This window comes from Nannobrachium achirus, assembly GCF_963921795.1.
Source record: "Nannobrachium achirus genome assembly, chromosome: 4".
Classification (NCBI taxonomy): Eukaryota; Metazoa; Chordata; class Actinopteri; order Myctophiformes; family Myctophidae; genus Nannobrachium; species Nannobrachium achirus.
This window is the reverse complement of record NC_137813.1, coordinates 2,686,823-2,696,322: the sequence shown is the minus strand read 5'-3', so window position 1 is coordinate 2,696,322 and position 9,500 is coordinate 2,686,823.

The following is a 9,500-nucleotide window of genomic DNA, read 5'->3' as shown; positions in this document are numbered from 1 at the left end:
AATGCAACAGCGGCCTCTGGTGGCTATCATGTGAAAATACAGCATCTCGTCTGCCTCTGCTAAATCAGTGATTTCCATGATTTCTGAAACCAAAAATAGGCCCATGCTGACTTTTAGAGGTATAAAACGTATAGAATTGATACCTATACATGACAATAGGCCTATAAATAGGCAGATGGACCGACAGACAGACAGAGAGAGAGAGACAGACAGACAGATACTTTATTATTCCCAAAGGAATTTGTTTTGTTCAACATCAGCTCCAGTCGCAATACATCCGTACAGATTGTGAATAAAAAGAAGCCTGATGAACATATGAAATACTTTACATCAATGGTAAAGAACTCGTGCAGCTCTGCTGAGTGCAGGGGGAAGAGAAGGAGGGCCCAGCACAGTCCCCTGAGGAACTCCTGTGACCACGGTGTTGGATGTACAGTCCCTCCCCCTGACACACTGTGGTCAGTCAGAGAGATATTCTAGCTCCTTTCGGAACCCCTCACTCCACTGCTACGCAGCTCCGAGATGGGGTTCCTACTGGTAGCATGCCGGAATCCTGCGGCTGGATCGCCGACCCGCCGTTAGGGAACACTTCTTACCTTTGGTGAACACTCTATCCAAAAAGTGACGGGTCTCTGTTAATCTATAATCGTTTTACTTCTTTAAGGTGGAAGAAACTCAAAGCAAGGGGGTGAAATAAAGTTTTTATATCGCTCAGGGAAACATTACTGCCTCCCTTGGTCACGTGGTATATACACAAGTTACACAACGGGGAAAACACGGGAAAACACAGAGCCGGCTGACCTTCTGAGCGATATAAAAACTTTATTTCACCCTCTTGCTTCGAGTTTCTTCCACCTTAAAGAAGTAAAACGATTATAGATTAACAGAGACCCGTCACTTTTTGGATAGAGTGTTCACCAAAGGTAAGAAGTGTTCGCTAACGGCGGATCGGCGATCCAGCCGCAGGATTCCGGCATGCTACCAGTAGGAACCCCATCTCGGAGCTGCGTAGCAGTGGAGTGAGGGGTTCCGAAAGGAGCTAGAGATATTCCATGATCCAGGATCAAGCTGTGTGGGTCAAACATCCATATCTCTGCTGTCGGGCTGAAACCTCCAAACTACAACATGTTAATTTTCTGGAAACATGGCAAGACATGGACAAAAACAAGGACACCGCCATTACTTTTCCAACGACTGCGACGGAGACACCGCCGAGCAAGCTAAAGCGAGCGAGTCACCGTGTCGAGCATTGCGAAGGTCGATTGAGCCGACTCAGCGCCGTTTGAGTCGCGTACCGATAGGAAGAGAATAGTAAATCATGTTTGGGGTGAACTGTCACTCAAAGTGCCTCTGGCCAATCACAGCGCGTCTTTTCTGGGACTTGCCTGGCAGACGCAATCTTCCACTATCATGCATACTAACTGTGTGGGCTACATTACTTCATTCACTTTACTTTACTTTATTTATTTATTTATTTGGACGGGACAGTGTATATTAATGGATAAAGCAATGTAAATATACCAGACTTAGCAAGAATGCTAAATTCAATCCGTAGTCCCCACATGAAACACAAAACAAAACATATACCAACAACAACAATCTTACATCAAGAGAAGACACCTAAAACACATACATACAAGTACTATACTATTCCAACAGTAAGAACTCTACATTCGTAAAAAGAATGATTAAAAACTATACTATACATACATGTGCTACACTATTAAGACTATTAAGACTATACATGGTCACACGTTTGATTGTCAACTAACCATTTTTTTAGGTTAAACTTGAAGGGTGGAAATGACAAACAGTCTCTTATTAATAGAGGAAGGTCATTCCAGATTGAACAGCCCTGGACTGAGAGGGTGTTTTTTCCAAAAGTGGTTGCCCGGTGTGGCACTTGGCAGTCTCCTCTAGCGAATGCCCTCGTATTGAGTCCTCTCACAGGTGTTATGATACTGATTAAGGCTCTGCTCAAACAGAGTCAGGGTGCTGATATGTTGCATGTTGGCTCACTGAGAACACTCTGCTACACCAGGGGGTCCCAAAGTGTCCTTGAGGGGGTTCCAACTCTGGGAGTGTACGTATAGGGTCCATTTGGTTCCATTTGTACACTCTCAGAGTTATGGGGGTCCTTGAAATCAAAATGTTTGAGGACCACTGTGCACTAAATGGAACAGAGCCTTCAGGCTTCATTCAAATCATTGGTAACACCAAGGACGTTTCTTTACCATGTCTGCTGTACATAGAGCAGGGGTTCCCAAACATTTTTGTCTCAGGGCATCCCATAAATATTTGTTTTAATCCGAGGCACCCCTACATTATAATTTTCACTCCCAGCACCTTATATTTATAGCATATCGTCGTTGTCGGGTGGAAACCTTGTATGTCCAAAACTATTCGGTTTGTATTTATCATCTATAAAATGTACTAAACTAGTGAAAACAGCAGATCTACAAGCATTGGCTGTTTTCACTAGTTTTGTGCAACAGGCTTGTATGATGAAGCAGGGCTTTGCTTTACCAAAAGACGTACACATTTGAAACATGGAGATACAAGGTTTCTGCCTGACAGTGACGATATTTTAGTGATTATGTTGTGAGGAAAACGTTGAGATAACAGCCACTTTGGTTAGAACTGACTGAAAATAACTTTGTACTTCAAGTTTAAAATGATACTTAATATTTTTTCAAGTGTCCAAAACAGATTCCAAATATTATCAAATGATCTCGCGGCACCCCTGGACTGCCGTCACGGCACCCCAGGGTGCCCCGTCACCCTCTTTGAAAACCCCTGAGATAGAGGCGGTTGGCCTACGTACATACATTATAAGTAAGTAGGTCGTGGAGGCTTATCCTCCGCTACAAAGCACTGGACCCCTGGGAGACGCAACACCACACCTACGGTACCATCAGCTCCCACTACTCCTACCTGCAGGACTACTGCATGCAAAGCCTACTACAGTGTGTCATTTGGATTAGCATGTGTTGTTACGAAACCCTGTTGGGTCCAGGAATGATTTTGTAACGTGAACCAGAGCACACAGGTTTGGAGCAAAAAGGTGCAATGTGTGCTTTTACTCCTGAAATGATATACAATATTTACATTTGGACACAAATTGTATGCACAGGCATACAATAAACCAAAACACAAGCCAACACCAATCCAGGAAGAGTGGATGAGCTTGGTGTAAGAGTAACTTCCTTTAGTTGAACATTAAGGAAACTAAGGGGGTTCACACATTGATGCGTGGGATGAGGTAGAACATGTGGAAGAAGTATTTGGGTAACGATTGAATCCAAGCTGACGTGGAACTCGCAACAGCGATGCCGTCTATAACAACTGTCTGTCAGCAGAGGCTGCATTCTATGCACAGACCGAGATAATACATGGATAAAAGTCTAATGGCACATCCATCCATCCTTCGTGGAAAGTGCATTAACTGTTTATTGTGTTGCCTGCTGACATTATTCCCCAGAGTCCCCACAAGTATAGGGTTTCTGAACAAACATGCATTAAACGTGAAGCCTCTCCAATTATTACTGGTAGCCTATTCTGTTATCTTTCTTTTTCCTCCCCCATGTTGTATCCAGAGTGATCTATAGGAGAGTGTTCTATAGGAGAGTGATCTATAGGAGAGTGATCTATAGGAGAGTGATCTATAGGAGAGTGGTGTCACGCTTTGAACTCGCCGCAGACCGGAAGTGGCTTCGCATGGAGCCGTTCTCATTCGCGAGCCTCTGCCCCGTCCGCCCCCATTCTAGCCGAGTCATTTAAACTCGCTGGAAGTAGACCAAATCACGTCTTTTTCACCATTGTAACGCATTCACGGGCCTCTCTAAGGTAGATACCATTTTTAAAAGAGTGAAAAAGACGTGATTTAGTCTACTTATCAGCGAGTGACAAAATGAATGGGGGCGGACGGGGCAGAGGCTCGCTAAGAATGAGAACAGGCTCCAGTAAGCTAGGCTAAGTTAGCTTCCCACCATAGAGTAAATAGGCTTTCCACGCTTACTATGGGAGTCGACGTAAGTGACGTAACTCTCTCTCTCTAGGGGTCTGGTTGTATCATGTTGTCCAGGGGCGTCAATTGGGTATGGCAGGGGTATGCAGCTGCCATACCCTGGGTCCAGGGGGGGAAATAAATGTTACTTTTAAATATAAATCCATGAATGTCTCTTTGTCTATCTGTGCTGGTTATTATCTTGTTAAATTACAGTAAAATAACTACAAATGCAACATGTAACAAAATGGTCACTTTAACAAGGTATTATAATTATATTCTTCCCATCTTGACAGAATGCTATATTCCCAGGTTCCGCAGGTCGGCTGCACAGGTGCAATGCATTATTGTTAATCGTGGCACGTTTACTAACATGCCAAGTTTAGCTGCACTTGAACAACCGTTCCAGGCTGCCATATCCAGCCCAAGAAACCTTAAAAACGGACAAAACTTGTTTTCGTTTTCTTTTTTTTTTTTCTTCCAGACATTGTGAAAATAGCCGATCTACGAGGCGTTGTGAGCATGTAGATCTGCTATTTTCACAATAGAACCGTGTTATACAAAATGTAATGCCTCTTTTCCATGAGGACTCCCATCTTTGCCATACCCTAGCTTTTGCTGAACTGACGCCACTGATGTTGTCAATGAATTTTGTGTTTGTGTCTGATGTGTTGTGATCTTGTGTCCTGATGGTGCAAAAAGAACTTCTTCAAGGACCAATAAAGCATGGATCTATCTATCTATCTAGGAAGGATCTATACAGTATATCTCCCCTTGTTTCCCCTATCCTGTACTTATAGCCTAGTGTTTTTATAACTGCGATGATCTTTTTATTTTTATTTGTATTTTCTGCTTGCTATTTGTTATGTCCATGAATTGAACACCAAAGACTTCCAATGTAAACAAGACCGTAAAAGGACTTATTTGGGATGTTCCTTTTAGGCAGGGTGTTTAACTGTACTTGTACTGAACTGTACTACATTTGTTTATTGACTATACTTAATAAAATAAAATATTCAATGTGTCATGGATGTGACTAGGATCTTGTATGATGTTGGATGATGCATGGCCTGACTATGATTAGAAGGTGAGATTCTGCATACATGTAAGGGACTTTTAACCACACCCATTCAGTGTGTTCTGTAGCCTGTTATTTCATGTCAGCACATAACAAAGATATGTGTGTGTGTGTGTGTGTGTGTGTGTGTGCGCGTGCGTGCGTGCGTGCGTGCGTGCGTGCGTGCGTGCGTGCGTGCGTGCGTGCGTGTGTGTGTGCGTGTGCGTGTGCGTGTGTGTGCGTGATGCGTGCGTGCGTTATCTGACTGAGACTCAGTCAGATGGAGAGGGAGAAAGAGAGAGAGACACACCTGCTGAAGGTGTCATAACCTTAAGCCTGACCTCATGTACATACTGTACTGTACTGTACTGTACTGTAGCAGCTGTTATGTGTTCATATACAGTAGCCTAATAGCCTAGATAGATAGCTTTGATCTTTGATGCTCCTTGACTTGAGAGCTTGTTGCACAAAAAACGCCTTCACCATAATACAACATTTACTGGCACACACACACACACACACACACACACACACACACACACACACACACACACACACACACACACACACACACACACACACACACACACACACACACAGGGTATTGTGGACAGACAGTAAGGTGTCCCTTGGGGACGTCTAATTGGGGGGACGGTGGGTCGGTCGGTGACGTCCGTCCGTTGTTCTGGCTCAAACTGGCTCTCTTGGCCCACATGAAGAACAAACGGTGCCAGGAGGCTCTTCAGGAGAAAGACGGTGTCGGGTGCAAAGCCCTTAAAGCTCCACCCAGGGACGTGCTGGCCATTGGGAAGAGCGGGACAACTCCCCAACGGCCGGTTCATTCCCGGACGGTCCAGGCCGGCCATTAGGAAAAAAATAAATGTCGGCCTTCGTTCCATTTTGGGGGCTGGGCGGCCGACAAAGTAAATCACCACTGTGGGGCAGAAACCTCGTCTCATCTCCAAGTTTCAAATTTGTAATCTTTTTGCAAAGCAAAGCCCTGCTTCATCATGCAAGGCCGTCGCACAAAAGTAGTGAAAACAGCAGATCTACTCGCAGTGAGAGGCGTTGTGTGCTTGTAGATCGGCTGTTTTCACTAATTTTTAAAATGGTTTTGGACATACAAGGTTTCCACCCGACAATGACGAAATATAACTCATTTAATTGGCCAACTGGATTGACACTTGTCATGATCTGAAATGGCAAATCTTTGAGTAGCAGCAGCGCTATAGAGAGAGATCTCTCTCTATAGCGTGCAATGAGGGCCTCTACAACTCTTTTTCCTGGGCTGAATCAGAGGCCCAGCACGTCCCTGGCTCCACCACACTTACATAGCAGGACATGGATGACCTTTCTGCCTTTGTCTGTCTCAAAGTTCACAGAGACACAGAAGACAGAGACTTTGAGCTCCATTTAACAGAACAATAGTGTTTGTGCAACAAGGTACAGCCAGATGTGCAATTTCAAAATGTCACACGTCATTGGCAAGACAGCAGATTTTCGGGGGATTTGCAGGACATTGCGCTTGTAGATCAGTTATTTTTGCTATTTTTATGACCTCTGACTTCAAAGTTTAATACCTACATGTTGTCACTGTCGGGCAGAAACCTTGTATCTCCAAATTTCAAATGTGTACGTCTTTTGGTAAAGCAAAGTCCTGCTTCATCATACAAGACTGTCGCACAAAACTAGTGAAAACAGCCGATCTACAAGCACACTGCTTGTAGATCTGCTGTTTTCACTAGTTTAGTACATTTTATAGATGATAAATGCAAAACGAACGGTTTTGGACATACAAGGTTTCCACCCGACAACGACGATATGCTATAAATATAAGGTGCTGGGAGTGAAAATTATAATGTAGGGGTGCCTCAGATTAAAGAAATATTTATGGGGTGCCCTGAGACAAAAAGGTTTGGGAACCCCTGCAGTAGATTTTCGGGGGATTTGCAGAACAATGAGCTTGTAGATCAGTTATTTTTGTTATTTTTATGACCTCTGACTTCAAAGTTTAACCCATTTAGAACGGGTACACATTATTGTGTATCATTATTTTATGCTTTAACTATTGAAAAATAGCAGATATACAAGCTCACAGCGTGGCACCGAGCCTATTTTGACCCGATTCTATAAGTGTCTTTTGAATCCTTCTAAGATTAAAAAAAAAAAAAAAAATGTTTTTATGTCAGCAATCTGGCCAGCCATCGTCAAAGAAAAGGTCCTTTTCACTCAAATGGAGCTCAGTTAGTCTGTTCTTGAGAGACTACTATGTCAGTGGTTCTCAAACCTTTTCATGTGAAGGACGTACCCCAAAATGTTATGTATTTGGCCACGGACCCCCATCTCAACATATCTAGTTCCAGGGACCCCCCAGAAGCAAAATCTGAGTTACAAACGTTCGCTTTGAAAATACATATATTCAAAGATTTGCACACATTTTCACGACTTTTTCAAAAATAGCAGATCTACAATCGCAGCGCAGCACTCGCCGGTGCCACACTGTGAGCTTGTGTATCTGCTATTTTTCACTGGTTAAAGCGTTCAATAATTCTCGGCCTAAAATGAATAGGCCTACCTACATGTATGAGAAAGTGGATTCTGCTTTGCAAAGGGAATGGAGTGGTCTCTTGTGGGTTTCTGCTAAAACACGCTCCGTTCTTAGAAGGGCAAAACAGGGAAAGAAACGTGTATTGCATGCATTTGCAGGTAATTTTCAGGAAAACAGGAGTAAAGCATTGAAACAGCACATCTGTATAAACCATGCATCTCCACGTTTCAACTTTTTTATTTTTTTCAATCAATCAATCAATCAATCAATCAATCAATCAATCAATAAATCAATCTTTATTGTCACATCAAATTCATTTATATTTTTTTCTTTTTTGTTTACTTGTTTGTGTATTGTGAAGGAGAAAGCCTATATAAAAAACCCTCCATTGGCTTGAGAATTTTCCAGGAATATTTGTACATTCATTGGATAAAATGACATCAAAGTAGAATATATAAAAACTAAAAAAAGTTTGGATAATGAAACAAAAAGCTAAAGCATATTATCCAACAATAAAAGTCAAAGACACAAAACGTACCGTTACAACTAACATGGACGAATGGACGAAGTTCGTATAAATATTGAACCAAATATTGAATCCATCGGAACATGTGCTCTGTGTTTTTAACATATGGTTACTTGTTTTTTTAATAAGGTGGGTCCGACGGGGAAGACGAGGACAGAAGGACTTACAGTAAAAAACACAACAAAGGAAGGACGGCAGAAGAAGGTTAGAAATAAACGCCTTCTGTTATTGTGTGGTCCCCCGTGGGCCGTGTCTACACCCTGTTCACATGCATATCATGTTAGGACCGTACGCCCTGGGTGTGTGTGGGGGCGTGTGTGCGTGTGCGTGTGTGTGTGTGTGTGTGTGTGTGTGTGTGTGTGTGGGGGGGGGGGGGGGGGGGGCGTGTGTGTGTGTGTGTGTGTGTGTGCGTGTGCGTGCGTGTGTGTGCGTGTGTGTGTGTGTGTGTGTGTGCGTGCGTGCGTGCTATATAAGTCTGCGTCTCCAGCCAACGTCGACGTAAACCCATCTGTGAGCAAAAAGAAGGTAAGATCTTTAAAGTGTTTCAATTATAGAATAAAGATTTTTTATCATAGTGTTTAAATTACAGTAAAGATTCTTTATCATAAAGTGTTTCAATTAGAACGTGTAGGCCTTTTTATAACAGTGTTTTTGCTATTAATTGGTCCAAACTTCAAAAGAAGTACACTATTCATTTAACCCTTAAATGTACACAACTACAGTACAGTAAAAGGTTTCCAGTGCATGTTTGGCTCGTTTTCTAGAGCAGGGTGTTGGGGGCGGCATGGCTCAGGGGTAGAGAAACCGTTATTAGAGCACGAAGGGTTCCCAGTTCGAATCCGGGCTCCCCCTGAGTTAATGTTGAAGGGTCCTTGGGCAAGACTCTGAACCCCACATTGCTCCCGGTGAGTAGGTTGGTGCCAGTTGCATGGTTTCCTCCGCCACCGGTGTATGAATGTGTGTGTGAATGGGTGAATGTAATGCACAATCTCTGTAAAGCGCTTTGGATAAAAGCGCTATATAAATGCACCATTTACCATTTACTACAGTGGGTGCTGTGACACCCTAGGGTGCTGGGGTTCTCAACCTTTTCAGGCTGCGACCCCCAAAATAATCATATTTTAACTTAAAGGGACATTTCACTTTTTTTGTGTTTTTATCAGGCTCTTGGGAACACCCAGGACAGTTTTTGAATTTCTTCATTCAGTATTTAGATATTTTATAATTAATTTCCCCCCCTTCCAGGACCTTCCTATACAAAACCATTATAACTTCAAACTCCATTTTAACCATGATAGATTCAATGAAAACAACTGTCCTTTTTTCTGGTGACTCCTGACACCCTCCGAATACGTGAGCAGGC